The 19084-nt window shown below is 39.8% G+C and overlaps 1 protein-coding gene across 20 annotated transcripts in view; it reads left to right on the forward strand.

Moving 5' to 3' along the window:
* Positions 1 to 13745, forward strand: part of JAKMIP3 (Janus kinase and microtubule interacting protein 3) — a 107123-nt gene extending 93378 nt beyond the window's left edge. For all 20 annotated transcript variants that reach the window (XM_081912662.1, XM_081912645.1, XM_081912646.1 and 17 more), the window contains one exon: positions 12260 to 13745. The gene's annotated coding sequence lies outside the window, so the exon portion shown is untranslated. The remainder of the gene's footprint in view (positions 1 to 12259) is intronic.
* The last annotated feature ends 5339 nt before the right edge of the window (positions 13746 to 19084 follow it).

A 19084-nucleotide genomic window follows, 5' to 3' on the forward strand; every position in this document is an offset into this window, starting at 1 on the left:
TTTGGGTATTGAAAGTGGCAAATTAGTGAATAGTTACTTCATTCGCCCCAAAGTTTTGCATCAATTCTTGCTGGATATAAAACTTTCTTTGGAGGGCTCTTGGCAAACACAGCTTTATGAATAATAATTGAGACTATTCATAGCAAATTTCATTATTAATGAGAGATTACTTATTTCCATCCTGCCAATCTAGCAGTTTGAAAGCATGTCAAAGTGCAAGTAGATAAATAGGTACTGCTCTGGCGGGAAGGTAAACGGCATTTCCGTGTGCTGCTCTGGTTCGCCAGAAGCAGCTTAGTCATGCTGGCCACATGACCTGGAAGCTGTACGCCGGCTCCCTCGGCCAATAAAGCGAGATGAGCGCCGCAACCCCAGAGTCGGTCATGACTGGACCTAACGGTCAGGGGTCCCTTTACCCTTTACCTTTATTTATTTCCAAGAAGCCCTTGTGTGATCTTCATTGGCTCCCTCGCCTTCCATACTCTGCCCCCTCACATTCACAATGCCCGTAGTATCCAAAAGACAAGCTGTGCTCGTCTGCACCACTAAGCAAGTTGTACAGCAGGGATGGAGAACTAATTCCCTTCAAGATATTATTAGGCTTCAACTCCCGTCGGCTCCAGCCAGCAGAGCCAATGATTAGGATGTTTAGTCCAGCAATATCTGGTGGCCACAGGTTCCCCATCCCTGTTCTATAGGCTAGCATGGCTATTCTTGTGGAATTTGCTGGCTCTAGTGACATAGATGTATCAAGGTGGACCCACAAGCTTGTCTCCTGCTCCTTCAGGGGGAGTGCGACCACATCCAGAACAGGTAATTTACCTATTTCTCAGACATGAGAACGAGTCACCCCAAAAGCCTCTGTCTCCTTGGGATTCAGATGCAGCTTATTGCCCCTCATTCAGTCCACCACTGCATCCCAGCAGTGACCTAAAGCTTTCACAGCCTTCCCTGAAAGTAGAGCTGTGTGTCATCAGCATACTGGTGACACCTTGCTCCAAAGTTCCTAATGACCACTCCCAATGACTTCATAAAGATTTTACATAACACTGGGGAGAGGATAGTGTTGGTAGCAAGGAAAAAATAGGTATAAAAGGATAATTCCATGGATGACAAGATCCAGGATTAGGGCAAGTTCTCTTTGCTGAGAGAACCCCAGCAAAGTTAAAAAAAATCACAAAATATGCAGCAAAGTAAAGTGTGTTAGACTTTTAAAACACGTGCCCTTCTGTGCTCCAAAAAGTTCCCCTATTCTCCCAGCATAGGGAAAAGGCCACACATATGGCAAGTTTAAAATGGTTTACTTACAAACTTTTCAAAGGTCAGGTTCATGTGCTTTTCCCCACATCAATCAGAAAAGTTTCACAGGCAGTAAAAATTAGCTTAGTAGCTGAAGTTCCTAAATTATTAGTATATGAATTCAAGAGTGGCTTGTTAGAACCATGCAATCTGAGGTTGGAGCAACCAGCTCAGACATCCTCACACGTTGAACTTCTCAGATAGAAGGGAACAAAGGCTTGCCTAGTCCTTCCCAAGGTGAGCTATGTCTGGCAGGACAGCTTTCTCTATGGTTTTAATCCCTTCATGCATTATTTAGATTTAAGCCTGGTCGTGATATGAGCCTAGTTATCCTACAGATATCCCTATGAAATCCCATAGCACAAGAACCTGGAAGCCAAGGAGCACTCACCCAGTGCTACTCTCAGAACATGGCCTTGAAAATATGAACCACCATAATACAGTGCCTGTGATACCCATCCCACTGAATTGCTAGGCTGATTCAGTTCTGAAGCGAGGTTTGAACTCAGACTGAATGTATAACATTGCATTCCGCCTCCTCCCCCCAAGACTTGCTGAGCAATTCTAAGGTACAAGGGCTAATTCCTTTGATGGAGGAACTACTGGTTCCTATATCCTGGTAGCTCACTCCAGCCAGGGCAGAAGGTTCTTGCAGAATGTTTGTATTTATTTTTGGTCTCTGTTTTGTTTCTCCTCCTCCCCTGTTTTCCCTTTGATTGACATCAGTGGCATGGAAAATCACTGTGCTTCAAGGCTGGCATGGCTTTGCCATTTTCAAGGGCAAGTTGTTTTTATATCCAAGGCCTCCCACAATCATCCTGAGCACACCCTCCTTTTGAGAGCTGTTGCCAGCAACACATCACCAGTTCCCCTTAAGGCACAAGTTCCACCCTGTCTGTAGAGCTCCTCTCCACCAATGGAGGAGCACATACTCTGTATCCTTTAGGATTGTAGACTGATTTACCCTACCTTTATATCCTTTTGGTTTTCAGGTTTCATGTCATTATAAACACAGCTAGGTGAATGCTAGTGTAGTTTTATCCTTTACAAATATAGACCCTAGTAAGGTGGTGGTGGAGTGTGTGTGTGTGTGTGTGTGTGTGTTTACAAATAAAAACCCCTGATCTGCAAATGACAATGGGGATTTGAATCTCTCTACGGCAGAAAATCATTTCAAGAATGTTAATTAGTGGCCTGTAAGTGCAAACATTTCATATTCATATACAAACTATTTGCATTTAGTTGTTAGACCCATTTTGGGTCAGGCAAGGGGTGGGGAGATGAACGATTAGCCAAATGTTCATTTCCCCTGATAAACATTGAAGTTTAAACATGAAAGAAATATAGAAAGCCATTTAAAATCCAATCAGTTCTGTCTCTTTTGTCTGTGCGTGTTCTAGTCAGGGAGAAATATAATTTGTCAGCAAGCCTCTTTCATTCTATTTATTATTAATGAATATTTAATCAGTGTGCATAGCAAATGAGGTTATTTTAAAAAACCAGACTAAATTTCCAAGGGGCACATTCACTGTAAATACATAACTATTTTTTATGGAATCAAAAAAATGTTAGCGATTAGTTCTGGTATGCAAACAGTGTGATTTAGGTTTTTTATTTATTTATTTTTTAAAAAATCCATCTGATATACATTTCCGAGGCCTGATTATAAACAATAAAGACCAGGCAGTGTGTGAATTGTCCTAGATGAAGTTCAAACAACAGTGTTATTTGATGATGTGCCCGTCAGAAATTCTCGTCAGGCCATCTTAAGTCATAATTGTCTAAATTGTGTTTGTGCTGCTTGTACATTCAAATCCAGATTATAATGATCTAATCCAATTACTTAGCCACAAACCTAGGAGAATAAGTGATGAAAATGATACCCACATTTTCTGAGGTCATGGTTTGCTCCCTGCGTAGCCATCTGTTTCCTGGGCTGTCCCAGTTTCCTTTCAATTTGAATGCTTTGTTTCTTTTATGTCCACGTTGTAGAAATGTGTACATGCAAGGTACAGATGATATGCAATGGACAGCAGTGCTCTAAAACTTTGCTTGGCTTAAACGCAGTGTATGATAAAGTAGCTTTTGAACTGCTTCAGGCTGCAGTGACCTACTTCCCCGATTCATATGTGTGCAATGTTGTGGATGGAACTCTTGATACGTCTGAAGAAGATTTATCTGCTCTGCCATGAAAGTTCACTGGATGGAATTTAATTGGCCACTTATACATCACCAAAAAGAGAGCGGGGGGGGGGGGAACCATCACCAAAAAGAACAAGGAAATACACATATTTGTTTAAAATTTGCATATGCTAAATTACATGTATAGTGGCGAGGCTAGCAATAATTACCCTAGTTGAATAGAAATGTGAATAGTTGAATAGAAATAGAAATGTTTCCCCCATAGCGGGGGAAACAGTGATCCGGTGCTTTTTCAGTCTGCTGTTGAGATGCTTACTGTTGATGGACACCTTCAACTCCCTTCATAGGGTTCTTCATCTTTAAAAACCAGACTTGGAACATACAGCCTTTCAAACATAGGATTAGTCTCTGACAGCCCTCCAAAGAGATGTCAGAGTAGGGCGTATGGCCATCCTAGGAAGCATTCACAGAGGTGGGAAGTGGAATGGTAGTAATCACTTGCCATAATTCCAAATTTATACCCTCTTTTTGATAGCCCTCAATACCAGCAGTGGGGAATCTCCATCTAGTGGGTCTCATTTCACCTGGGAGGGATCTTAATTTGGCTTACGAGGTCCGTTTCCCCTAAACAATACCCAACTGCCCCACACTTGACATCACATTCTGCTAGGCCTGCCATATGTCAGGAATTTTACTGACATGTGCAAGTTTAAAAATGACGCCAGGGGGGATTTTTGCCAAATTGGCAAAATGTCAGGGAGAAACCAGATGTATGACGGGATGGAAGAAGCAGGTGAAAACAGCTCAAAAAGCTTAAAATCTCTATTTTTGGGGTATGTTTCCACCAAAAACCTCAACAATTTGGGTTTGTTCCTATCTATCAAAGTTGTGGGCTGTGCTGATAAAAGGGGCTGGTTGCTCTGAGAAGCAGAGTCCTCTATCTTGTGTCAGCTATTCAAAAATCAGCCTTAGACAGCACGATAAATTTAGACTATGGTGAATTTATAACTCTGTTTTCTGAATCCACATAAAGGGGGAATTGAAAAAGCTGAACAGTTTTCAGTTGAAAGTTGCTATCAAAACCCTTCGATAGCTCACAAAGAGAATAGGGTTTCAATCACATTAAACCTATTTATTCACCCAAGAGGAGGAAAGGGATTAGAACAGAAAATCTGAGTTGACATCCTGCCCTTAACTCATGCCACTGGGGTATTCCTCCCCCCACCCCATATTCAAAAGTGTGAATTGTAGGAAGGGTGTCTGTCGACCTGAATTTCCTGCTATAACCTTGAAGTGTGTAGGTTGAATAGCTTGAAGTCAGACCCTTAATTTTCCTACCTGGTATCTATCTACTTCTCCAATTCCATGTTCATCTATGGAACGTTCCCTCTAATAGCTGTTTGTCCTTTCATCTTACAAGCATTTATAGTTAAGAGGATGCCAAAAGGCTGTGTGGACCACCCGTTCTCTTATCATGCAAACTAACTGCCCTGTGCGGTAATTAGTACTTTGTTATGCATTAACTCTAGGGGGCAATCATGCGATAACCACTTCAGTGACTGTTCTGGGATAGGGATCCAATTTGTTTCCAGCAGTCTGAGCTGCATTGTTTCATAGCATAAGCTTGTAAAAATGCAGTTATCCTTGGACATGTTTAGACAGACGGATATGGGGAAAGTGCATTAAATATTTCGTTAAGTGCAGTGATGGTCTCATTTGATTTTCAAAGCCTAAAACAACCCTCTGCAGAAAAAAGTAGGTGTTTATTATATATCCTGAATGCACATCACATATTATATATCTGGCATATACTTCATATCCATTTCATTCTCTGGACCAGTTCCAGTTTGTGTTCTGGAATGGAATTGGTCAATAAAGCAAGACCCCCAATTTCATAGGGGATTCTACTTGCATTCAAGCAAATCTTCCCCTGGTTACCTAGTGTAGCATCTTCTGCTATATAGACCTGCCAGTGGTTAGGAATGGTGAATTCAGATTGGAACTGATTAAGGACAATAAGATATTAAATATGTAATTCAGATTTACTCGTGGAATTGATCTTCCAGGAAGCAGATAATTCCATATCCCATTTGGGTCAACATATCTTTCCCAAATACATTCACTGTTAGAATTGCAGGGAAAGAGAGGAGATTACGTTCATAGCCTTAATCAGCAGCCTTATTCACTACTTCCTGACATCAGTGCATCAGCTCTTTTATGAGCCATACTTTTATAGCTTGTCTGCATCTGATTTTCTTGAGGTTTAATGATGCTGCAGACCCTCACGTCATTTTGCATCTGAACTTTTACTAGTCTGTTGTTCATTTAGATATCTCAAAGGAGTTGTATTTCGAAACGTACATTGCCTTTATCTATCTCTGGCTTAATTTCCTGTGCAAGCCCATAAAGATGACAGTGGCAATAGCAAAAAATGTGGTCTGCCCTTTGTCACTCACTTCAGTCATCTCTTTCAAAGAGCACCGCAATTGAATACATGCACATCCTGAAGTGGTCTGATTGGAAGCACCTACACTAAGTGAGCTCTCAAACACCCCTATCCACTTGGATGGGACATCTGTTTGACTTCAGATAGCTAAGAGCCCTTATCTGAAGTAAAAATCCCACTGCCCTACAACATCATGGCCTCATAAAAGATAGCAACAACTCCTTATTCAAGAACATCCACTTCACATTGGTTCTAGTGCTTCCTACTTTTGAAAAGCTGATGTGATAAATCTTAATATCCCCTGCATAGTAAACTGACTGGCTGAGCTGCTCCAGCACAACTAGAGAGTTTATCAGTATATGTTTGTTTTATTTGAGAGATGTATGCCCTGCCCTTCTCATGCTTTTGCACTATTTTAAAAACATGGTATTCCCAAGAGGCATGATCATGGTTCAAGGACACATTCCAGCCCTGCAAAAGCACTAGCAGAGGGCATTAGAAGGCTTAGGATGGGGTGTGGCCTGAAGGGGAGTCCTGAGAGCTGGCAGAGAGGCATGGAGAGCTCTATGTGGCTTCCTGATCTGAGTTTCCTTGCTGCTCCTAAAATGGATACTCCATTCTGGACTCACACCAAGCCCAGGAGCAACATCTACCCTCCTGTGAGAGCTGATTGGCTGGCCTCCACTTTGGGCTGGAGGACATAGGCGACTATTGAGTATATAATAAACGATTGTGGATCTCTAAGAAACAGTAGCCAATATTGTCATATTCGTATTCAGCACCTCAATATCTCATAGGCATGACTTTTGTCAAAATTTGTGGTGCAGTGGGTTTATTATTATTATTATTATTACTTAATTTCTATACCACTTAATATGTTATAAGTTTCTCTAAGTGGTGTACTGAAAACTGAAGGAACCACAGACAACTTTATATCTGTCTGTCTGTCTATCTATCTAAAAAGTGTGCCTTGAAAGATGAAATACTGAGGAAAGTCTCCAGGGCACCTGAAAGGCAGACTCTTGGGACCCTACAACTATCACAGGCATCAACATAATCTGCCCTAGCAACTGGGATAGGGTGCTGACATGCATGTAGTCTCAGAAATAGTGGCCCTCACCCTGTCCATTACAAAAGAAATGGCCATGGATACAATTGTAGGGATAATAGTAATAATAATAATTTAAAACTTCCCTAAATAGGGTTGCCTTATGATGTCTTCTAAAAGTCAGATAGTTGTTTATTTCCTTGACATCTGATGGGAGGGCGTTCCACAGGGAGGGTACCACGACTGAGAAGGCCCTCTGTCTGATTCCCTGTAGCTTCACTTCTTGCAGGAAGGGAACTGCCAAAAGACCCTCAGAGGAGGACCTCAGTGTCCAGGCTGAGTGATGGAAGTGGAGACGCTCCTTCAGGTATACTGGGCCAATTCCATTTAGGGCTTTAAATGTCAGCACCAACATTTTGAGTTGTGCTCAGAAACTTACTGGGAGCCAATGTAGGTCTTTCAGGACCGGTGTTATATGGTTTCGGCGGCCACTCCCAGTCACCAGTCTAGCTGCCGATTCTGGATTAAGGGAGGCATCTATCCTCAACAGGATCACCATCCTGAGGATTAGTCCTGCACACTCAATCTAGAAATGTGTGGAGCTTCAAGTTTGGTGAGGCTGAAATGAAACAGGATGAGGCTTAAAAGCCAGCTGTGTCACTCACACTACGAGCAGCCTCTGGAGAAAAAGTATTAAGCATTTCCATCCACACAGAAGTCCTGGCAAGGATATTGAAACTCTGGTAGCATTTGAGTCTTGCAAGAATATCCCCTGCATAGTTTGTGGTCTGTGCCTATGTCTGCTGCCCTTGCTACTTTTTGTTCATAGCAGATCCCCCTTCTGTCATTGAATGATGGGTTGTCTCTTAGGCGATTTCAAGTCATTTCCACATCATTTGACAAGCCTGTAATGGTGTCTCCTGTTTTTTTGTCATCTAAATAATAGTTAATGATTATATTAATTCAAGTTAAAAATCTCACAATCTTTTCTGAACCAAACATACTTTAAAATAGTAGGTTTTCCCCAGAACTGAGAACTGGTCTCCAGGCATTCTGCTCAGCATTAACCTTTTTGTCTTATACAGATTTGAGGACAGATTATTCCAATACAGTATACTGCTTATTTTGATGTTTCAAATAATAATTCTAATGTAATTTTGATTTCCTTCAGTATTTTTTTTCACTCTGTGGGAATTGTAGCACTGTATCCCACATCTTCCTATAGCTTTCATTTAGAAAAATATAAGGGAGTGTGTGTGTGTGTGTGTGTGTGTGTGTGTGTGTGTGTGTGTGTGTGTTTTCTGGCAATAGGCTGCTATTTTTGCTCAGTTCCAATGTTTGCATAACTAATTGTTTTTTTATGGGGAAATCCCAATAATGCTTATTGTCTAGGTTTAGAAAAAAATCCTTACAAAATAAATATGGTGAAGGGGAAATGCATTTCTTCCTATCACTGGAGGGAAATGATTTAAATTTTAAAACTTTTTTAAAAAAAGATTGCACATATATTGTGATGTCCGCTACTTGGGACAATCATTACATTGTAAACTATTACAAATCGTTAATTATTCCACATTTACAGGTAAATTTTATTCTCTTCCTTTGCCCCCTCCAAAACATATTTATAAAAGTAACCCATTTCTGATGCTCACAGTGTCTGTGTTTCCTAGCCATATGGTGGCTTATATGTCTAATGCCCAGTTGAGAATTGACTGCAAGGACAGATGGACCATCTGCTGAGTGTCAAATGGGAAATCGTTTTATCCATTCATGATTATCCTCATACCCTCCTACTAAAGGCGAGATCATGGGACCTGTGATTTTCAGATCAGAGTGATGAGTTTAAACAAACTGTCATCATATCTATATCTATCTATCTATCATCTATCTATCTATCTATATCTATCTATCATCTATCTATCTATCTATCTATCTATCTATCTATCTATCTATCTATCATCATCTATCTATCTATCTCTATCTATCATCTATCTATCATCTATCTATATCTCTATCTATCATCTATCTATCTATCTATCTATCTATCTATCTATCTATCTATCTATCTATCATCTATCATCTATCTATCTATCATCTATCTATCATCTATCTATCATCATCATCTATCATCTATCTATCATCTATCTATATCTATCTATCTATCTATCTATCTATCTATCTATCTATCTATCTATCATCTATCTATCTATCTATCATCTATCTATCTATCATCTGTCTATCTATCATCTATCTATCTATCTATATCTATCTATCTATCTATCTATCTATCTATCATCTATCTATCTATCTATCTATCTATCTATCTATCATCTATCTATCTATCATCTATCTATCTATCATCTATCTATCTATCATCTATCTATCTAATCTATCTTTCTATCATCTATCTATCTATCTATCTATCTATCATCTATCTATCTATCATCTATCTATCTATCTATCTATCATCTATCTATCTATCATAGATTGATTTGACTGCTTATTTTAGCATTCATCTTTATAATATTAACTTGTCTGTCAATAACCACACCAACTCTTTAAAACATTACCGGTACTTACCAGCTTACATTTTCCATACCCATTTGAGTTTTAACTTCAGTGCTTACTTAAACAAAAATCAGCTCTTAGTTTAAACTTTCCTGCTTGTTTGAGTCTGAAAAAGAGTGTTTTTATTTTAAACTATGGAAGGCTGAGGGCAAAAAATGTCGGGTATTTTAAAAGACAATGATGTACACACAAAAAAGTCTCTGCTGATTGATAGAACTAAAATATTTATTTATGTCCTGATGCAAGCTGAGGCATATATGTGTGAGCCTGGATTTTCCATTCATTTCATGTAAATGAAAGGAGAAGATTATATAGGAACTTCATGTCCTCAGTGATACTCACTGCTTCAAACCAGCATCTCTGAGAACCTTGGAAGTGAGCCCCAATAGCTCAAGCTTGCAACTTGAAATGTGACTTCTATATTATCATCAGTAGTGCCGCCTGGCTGTAGTCAGATGACGGGTTTCCTCCATACTTACAGCCATGCTGATTGGCACTGACAGAAGCTTTGATGTAGCCAGAAATCCACATATACAGTAGAAGCCTACATGTATAAATTCTGGTTACATCATTTGCCAAGTGATTTCTGCACCTTGTACTGGGTGTTGTTGTTCCTAAGATAAGAAAAGGAATGTGTTCTGTTGTAATCTGTTTCTAAATTATGTGTGCAAGAGAGGGTTGATTCCTTTTCTTTATGCTTTTCCATGTGCTCCGTGCTATTTTCATCTCAAGGATAGCATGGAAGGAGGCAGTTGGTTCATCATTGTCCCTAGAGAGAAAGAGGAATGTCTGTAGTTGCATGCATTAGGGATCCCCAAGCCAGCTGCAGAATATTCATCAATTTCCCTCTCCGTGGGGTAAGGCAAAAATGGGAGAAATGTCAGGGTATATCACCACTAGTTCAATGGTTTTATATCAGTTTTACTATTCCCCAAAGGATCCTGGTTATTGTAAAATGTTGAGAATCCTGAGGTCTTTTATAGAGCTCTTTTCCAAGGTTCCAAGGCTCCCTGGAACACAGTTAAAGGCAGTCAGTGAGACTCATGCACAAAGGTGTAGTGGTCTGGGATCATAGGGGGTCAAAGAACTTATTATTTCTGCAGAAGGCTCCCCATCTCTTAGTAGATTTTTAGCTACTTTTTTAGCTTTTTAGCTACTGAGAAGTCTTCTCACCCTTTGCACTGGTTGGAGACAAGAGATGAGTCAGTCACTGAGGATTGGCTCATAGTATCACTCTGGAAAAGGTGCATAAGAAGATGATTGAGGAGGCATTGTTCTGTATGCTCCAAAGCTAAGCATTTAGGAACACTGAAAACACATGGTGCTTCTGTTTCAAGAGGGTGGTGGGCAAGTTCTTCTACATACAATGGACCATCAAAGAAGTCTGATGGACCATTAAATCACTTCAGAAGAAGGTATCGGAGCACTCCAAATCATTGGCCCATGTATGCGCACAGAAAATAGTAGTTTTAGCTGAAAGGCAACGCTTGCAACAATTGATTGTTGCAATGCATCCCTAATTATTATTGTTGTATAATTATAGGATTATTGTAGAACCTTAGAAGGCGGTGTGTCTGTGAGGAGGCATGGTTGTGAGGTGTGTGTGGCAGAGATGGGGCATGGCTATGACTATCATGAAGGGACCCTGCACTTCTGAATTCACCACTGTGATACTGTTCATGCAGGATGACCTCTGGGTTGATAACTAAACTGAAGGTGGGCATTGGGCCCATCTGATTTTCTTTTACTGATTGATTTCTTTTATTTTTCTCATGTTTTTATATGTTTGTTGGGTGCTGATCATAAAAAGTGAGATGAACCCTAAGAACCTCAAGTGGATTTTCCCTTGTGAAACAGAGGTCCCCCATCCCCTCTTTTTCATTGCACTCACTGTGCTTTTCAAAAGCAGCTCCTGATGGTTGGGGACCCTTAAGAACAGAATGGGATGTGGTGGAGGTGTTGCAGCTGGAGGGGGAAATATGTGGAAACTGGGTACCATATATGCAAACCAAAATGTCTTTGGCTTGCTTAGACATCCCTTTGGTTCCATCACTTCTGAACCTAACACTATTTTGATGTTGCCTTACATCTTTCCTTCCCCATTTGATTGAAACATACTGTGGTTTCCTCTCAAATTTATAAATCTTTTGATTAATGGATACAAAAAAGATTGACTTCTCAGTTGTGCTGCAGCCTTATTAATATAAAACTGCATCATTCCCTGCACTCTCCTTGTCCATAAACTCAGTTACATCATAACATAGATACCTGAGGGGAAGGTATCTATTTTGTGTTTAATCAGACCATATGGACAATCAGCAATTATGGTTTCTCACATTTCACTAGTACAATGAAGGATAGTGGCTCATCCTTTGACTTGTTCATCCTTAGAACTTCTTTTATGATGTAGTAAGATTAGAGATGTTAGCCAGTGGTTGCATTTCCTCTTTGTTTCCATCCTTTTCTTTGTTAATTTCATAACAAAACATCAGTGTCCACTAAGTCCAACAAAGTTCACCAGACACATATTATGACTGCCAAGCCTCCTCTTTTTTGAGTCCCAAAAGATAGCAAAAAGCAGGCATTTATCAAGCACTTGATAGGCTTCCATAAATGGCAGACTGACTGTGTTTGGCTGGGTGCATCACAATTCATGCAGGACGATAATATACTGTGAGCATTTTGTAGTTACTGTCTTCTTCTTTTTCCCTTTTCCTTTCTGGTGTGTGTGTGTGTGTGTGTGCACTTTATTTCAGATTCAGACCAGGATGTGATTCTGCAAAACATGGTCCCAAATGAGATTCATCAAATATAGTATGCAAAATCCCCCAAAACACCAGTTAAAGATCCACCCCCCTTTTAAAGTAAATTCTGGCCAGTTTTGCTGGCCCCTGAACACTTCCAAAATGTGTGCTACTGTTAGCAAATTTAGCTTCAGTTTTTGTTCAAAACAACTGCTCCAGAAATTCACATTTATCCAGTATGTGATCCACTACTGATCTCGGAGACTACACTGAAAATTATTGCATTAATGGGAGAAGAAAAACAGAAGAAACATTTGGGGGAAAATATACAGCCTATTGAATGGACATATTGGTACCACCATCTGGTCATTAGAAGATACTCTAGATCTTTATGAAAAAAGCGGTGCCCAAACAGGAAATTTTGCTGAAAACAAATATAAAGGAAGTTAGTGTTTTCATACTCATAATACCTTTTTGCTCCTGAACACCACATGATCCTTCTGAAGTTAAGCACCTATGCAGCATGAGCCTAAGCATGTTTACTCAGAGATGACACTTAAGGCTACATTCCTCCTAAGCACACCTAGGAGAGTGTGAAGTCCCATTGAGTTAAATTCTTCTGCCTAGTGATGTAAGTGCTTAACTTAGTAGGACGTATGCTCTAGTAGGAAGTGTGCGTAGGCCTGCAGCCTTAACCGCCATTTCTTTTCATTGAGTGAGATATTTACCGTATTGGCCCGAATATAAGCCATACCCAAATACAAGCCACATCTTTAAAATTCCGGGAGGGGAGGAGAGAGAAAAAGACAATACCCGAATATGAGCTGCTCCCTTAAAATTCTGCAGGCACTCATGCCCGTTTCATTTTACCGTATGTCTGCTTCAGCAGCCATATCGTAAAAGCCAATTTTTGTAAGGTCGTGAATTTAAGCCGCGCTTTAACTTTTAATGGTCAGAATTTGGGGGGAAAGTGAGGCTTATATTCAGGCCAATATGGTAAGCACATGCCTAACTCTCCCATCAAAATACATTGGCATGGGTTATGCCCATGGTTGACTGATGATTTACTCATTTGCTGCTATCCCTGAGCTACATTCAGTTTTTTCTCCATAACAACTAACTACTTTTCTACTAATTCCAGCAGGACCCACACTTCTACCTTCAGATAAGGTGCTTAAAAAATATCATAATGTGGATTTAAACCAATCCATGTGCACTGACTGCTTTGTGCATACAGGATTCATTCTACTGGATTACAAACATTTGCCCTGATCCAGCTACTCTTGCAACAAGGAAAAGCTTCAAATGCATGCACACAGCTCCATGTGCACATTTGGGTTTTTGTTTTCTTCAAAGGCAAAGGAACTTCATGTGTGTTACCTTAACTGAGTGTTCTCCTTATCTTTAAATGAATGGGAGATCCCTGCTTCTGGGGCAGTCCCATATGCATCTTCTTTACCATCTCGGTTAGAGGCAAGAGTTGGCATTGATCAAATCATATGGAAGTGTGAAAGAATGTACAATGCAGGCATCTTTCAAAATGCCTTAAATTAAATGCCTGGCTGTACTTAGGGATTAAGATGCTGCTAGTGGCCTGGATATACAGGATGCACTTGATAAGATTTGAGAATGTAAAGGCAAGTGTATTTGGAAACTGGCTGGAATACATTTCTTTTTCAGCCGTGTTTCTGCATTATATGTATATGTTTATATATCCATTTCATGGCCCTAGAATTGCCAATTTCCACTTTCATTCTCTCTTTCTTCTTCCTTATGAACACAAGTTTATTTGTACAGGACAGAGAAGCATGTAAATAAGTGATGGTGTATAAATATGCTATTGTTTATATGGAAACAGATATTTTGTACAAACAATGTATGTGATTTAGATTTCTGTTACTCAGATGTATTGCATTGCATTCACACACACAGAGAAAAGAGGTTTCCTTTCACTGACTCTAAACATAATAATTTAGTCTTGATGATGAGTAGCAGTTTACTCACATTGCTGATGGTGATAACATAAAATTCTGGAAAACTCCAGTGTCTGTATGATGATGCATGCAAATGTTGAGCTGAACTTCCTTAATAAGGGAAGCAAAATGAAGCTCAGACATTGCTTGCCATGCCATTTAGATTGAAATTCTCTGCAATTTAACTAGGAATAAGCCCTGCTAAATCTTCAGAACCTACTTCTGAGTAAATATGCATCTTATCAAGCTAGTTACTCCATCCTGAGGCATGCTGTATGAGCAGCAGAGTGCTTCGAATGGGTTATAGTGACATAGCATTAGCTTCCAGAAGCATGATGCCCATTAAAAAATGCCACCATCTCTTCCTTTGAACTTGACTTGTGGCATACATGCCAAAATGAGTCATTACCACAGTAAGCTGTATAGAACATTAAACTGCACCCCATCCACTTAAGTCGTTCATTGCTAAGATTTCTACCCCACATTTCTGAGGCTTTCATCCCACTCAAGACGGCTTATATGAATTAAAATCACAATGAAACATATCAAAGAAATACAACACAAATACGCAAAAAAGGCCATGCTTTTTTGAAGCAACAACTGTACTCAGCACAGACCCTTATCTAAGCCAGTGTAGCAAAAGGCTGCCTGCATAGAAGAATCTTCCCTGATGCTCAGAAAATCTAGCTGCGGTCATAGAAAAGACCCTGTCTCTGGTCTCCATTAGCTATATGTAGGATACAGGAAATGGCCTCTCCACTAAATCTAAGACGTCTCAAATACAGGTAAAGCTGAATTCTGCAACCTCTGTAGGCACTTTATTCCTCAGAGAGTGACCCAGGGCTGGGAGTATATTTTGCTGCACTACCCTGCCACCTCCTTCAGTAACGCTCATCATTGGAGGAACTGAAGGAACAAGCAAGTTTCCCCAAAGAGACTCACACAAGACAGTCATAGTGCTCATTTGCCTCTTTCAGAATTGCTTCCCTGGTCATCTCTGGTTTTATCTCCAGTCCTGCAGATCAACATGGAATTTGGGATTAGAGTAAATGGCCAGAATCCAAGAAGCTGAGTAGAGTACCCTGAAAGTACTTCCATAAACTACCTGGTGTATTACACATTTCATTTTCTAACCCCAGCTTCCCATGCTGCTCTTGTGTTCATGTTTTTGTATCTGTCCATAAGGTGGAAGGAGATCCCATGGATTTCCTTGGAACAAACTTCTAAGGAGCTGTACCTAGGATTATGTCTTAAATTCACTGTTCCTTTGGTAATGCACTAACAAGGAATAATACGCTCCATTTCTCCAATGTAATTCTCTAGCATTTATATGGGTCTGCTATGTTTATTGTGAGATTAAAAGTAGTAAAAACAGATTTGTATATAATTTTGCTAGAGTTGTCTCCAATAAGATGGGGTGCCTGCCTTGAATTTACATTTGCCCAATCTAGAGTACTAAGTGTGCTCTCGATGTGCACACTGGTCTCTTGCATGCACAAAAAGATATGCTCCCTTTAAATTAATAGTGAAGCTATCACTTGGGAGGAGCTGTATGCACAGCAAATCTTCTAGAACATACTCTATATGAAGGCAATTTAGGCTGCAATCGTACACACTTACTAGGGAGTAAACACGTCGAGCACACTGCAACTTACTTCCAAATAAGCATGCGTAGAATTACACTGTTTAATAGGAAGCCAGTTCTAAAGAGTAGAGCTAGTACTTGCCTGTCATGCTAGAATAGTATTCTGCACCACTGTCATCATATCTTGTTTTGTGATGTTTCACCAATGCAGAGATTCATCCAACCCATCAGCTGCATGTTTTAAGCACTGCCATTATTTCACATGCTATATACAGCTAATTCTTGGGAAGCTAGCAAAGGAAACCATGGACTCCACTGAGCGGACAATACCAATTTTCCTGTTTGAATAGTACGTGGCCCTAATATCCATGTAAGTGCTGTTTGACAGTAAAGGTTCCTGTGCCAAAGGATGCACAAACCCAAGGATGCTCACTCCCCCATCTCACCCCATGTAGTAATAGCTGTGACCATATATACACCAGCATGCATTTACATTTTTAGTTTAATTACTGATATATGACAATAGCCGATGTGGAAAGAAGATATGTGTAACTACATTGAATTCCAAGAAAGCCTTAATAATATAATCATATACCATGTTCACAACTACTTTGGCATATGACTTGCGCTCATCAGTTACGAGAACATGTATATTCTGGGTAATTGTTTTGCCATCACGTCTAAACTATAATCCATTTGAATTGCTGTTTAATTTGTCAGTGACTGTGTGTTATGTATACCAGACTTATGCCTGTGGTTCAAGCTGTTGAAGGACTGTGGCTGTTATTTGAAAGTATTCAGCTCGCTTAATATCTGTAGTCTTCAGTATATCCCAGAGTGCCTTACACAGCTTGTTAACATAAATACCTGTCATCGTGGAGAAAACCAATGCACCTGAAAGTTATTTGTGGTGGACAGGTGCCAAATTAACCTGTATCTTTAATGACACCATTAAACCCTTACAGTGCAGAGTGTGTTTCTGAACAGTAATGGATTTAGTTTAGACTCAGGAAATCGTATTGTGAATATGTACAGTACACCCGCATATTTAGTGTACAGTTTATTTAAGCAGCTGCTGTAAATGTCTGTAAAAACTATAAGCATATACAATAGTTTTCTTCCATGATAAAATATGCCATGGTTTACTTGTGTTTTCTAATGTAATCTCATAATAATCATATCCTAAATACTTAATGTTTGGTTCTGTGCTAAAGAGATAATTGATGAGCCTAAAATAGGCTTATATGTACAAAGTTTTACACATATTTTTGTATTGTGATTCATATGCTATATATATCAGAGACTTTCTATTCATTTGTAAAGTACATAAATTATTGTAAACTTTTAATTAAAAAAGTCTTTTAAACGTATGAATGACTAGACATGGATTTTCTCCATGCAGCACAAAAAGAAAAGTGTTGAAGCCACCATGTAAACAGCAGTAGTTGCTTTTGAACTACTGTATACCAATGGAGTAATCTGAGTAAGTTTACACATTGATCAGCACACATCAAAAAATTATGCTCCAGATTGTTGTAGAGAATATTTCCATTTATTATACCAACAATTACAGCCAACCATAGACAACCCAGCTCCCAACACATCTCTTTAAATGTCTTATGACTTGATTAAATAGCTGTATCCTGCCAAGAAACATTCAATCAATTTCCATATCTTTATCCTATTTACCACATGCCTGCCTAGTGTACAAAAAGGTCTATATAAGTCTATATGCTGAGGAGGTGTGAAGACAACAGCAATGCGCTGACAGTTTGGAAATACCAAGGTTATGTAGGTTATGCTGAGAAGAAAGAAGTAATTGACTGGTCTGTGACCTGCAGCCCACTTCCTCCTTTCTAAAGTTTCCTATTATGGTGTCCCATTGGAAGGGAATATAGCACAATTTCTGTAAATGGTGGTTCTGGTTTCCTGCTCATGGAAGTAGCCTCCAAAATCTTCCAAGATAATTTGAGGAGTGTCACACTGGCCATAGGAGACCACTTTGTGTGAGCAGTTGCACATAGCAACTGGATTAATAATTCTGGAACTAGTTCTTACATTAGGTACATTAGATATGTATGTTCATTATATTTTACAGGTCTTGACTGTAAGAAATGACTTTGTGTTCATGGATAAATAGGGGTCTCTCCTTTCTGCTTGCTTTAAAAACAAGAACTTTGAGCCAAGCTTTCTGCTAGCATTGCAGTGCAATGACCTAATTCTGTTTAGTAACTCGTTTCTAGAGCTATAATCCTGTATCAGCTAAAACTACAAGGGAATAAAGTATGTGAAACAGAACAGTCTGTTGCCCAAAGGCTGACATCAGTTGCAAGCAGAAATCGTATACTGGAGTACTGTTATCTCATTCATAATGAAACTCAACATTTAAATAATCTGTGGAGGAACCTACTTTTTATATGAATTCTGACCTAAATTACCATCAGCAAAATGAAACGGTTAGTAATAAATAAATAAAACCACCAGGTAGCATTGAAATATTTCCACAAATAGTATAATCAAATTGTTTGTCAGACACCACACTGCAATTGTGATGAAAACGTAACAATTTTTATTCTACTTTTTTGCACATATCTGGATCAAAATTAAAGGAATGCAGAAGAGAAAATGCAAGGTATGCCCATGTATCATGTGCTTCATAATGCATGCATTCCATTCAAATAAGTCTTCAAATTTCATCTACAGAATTGTAGTTGGCAAGGGTTTACAGACTTAAGTGTAAGCACTGGGCTACAAATGTTCTATAGCCCTAGATACAAAAGTGTGTCGCTTTTGTTCAAAACGCCTTTGGCTATCCCTTAATAAACTGTTAATGGAGCAAAAGCAAGCACGTTATCTCTTGTGTCTGTCTCCGTTGGTAAGGGAATAATTGATTCAATAAAGGCTGTCAGTAAACTTCCATTGTGTTTATTCTTCTTCTGGGACCACCTCGACTCATGCATGGTGAGTTGAGCCAACCCCCCGCGAGAAGCAAAGCAGCGTTTAAGTGACAGCGATGGAAATTCTCCTGTAGGTGGGCTCTCGCTGGGATGTCCTCCTAATGAACTCCTCCGGCGCGGCTGCTTCAGCACCACAGAGCGTGGACAGCTCCCAGCCAGCCAGCCGGGCTCGTGGCGAAGACCAATGGCGTTACCTGCCTAACGCAGCGCGGAGCTGGCTAGGAGTTTACATCTGACAAGTGAAATCGGATTGAGCCCCCTGCGTTGCCGTGACACCCACATCCCCACACGGCGCTAGTTCCCCAGCCCTCCCCGAGGGCAA

This window comes from Podarcis melisellensis (assembly GCF_964234715.1).
Source record: "Podarcis melisellensis genome assembly, chromosome: 5".
Lineage (NCBI taxonomy): Eukaryota > Metazoa > Chordata > Lepidosauria > Squamata > Lacertidae > Podarcis > Podarcis melisellensis.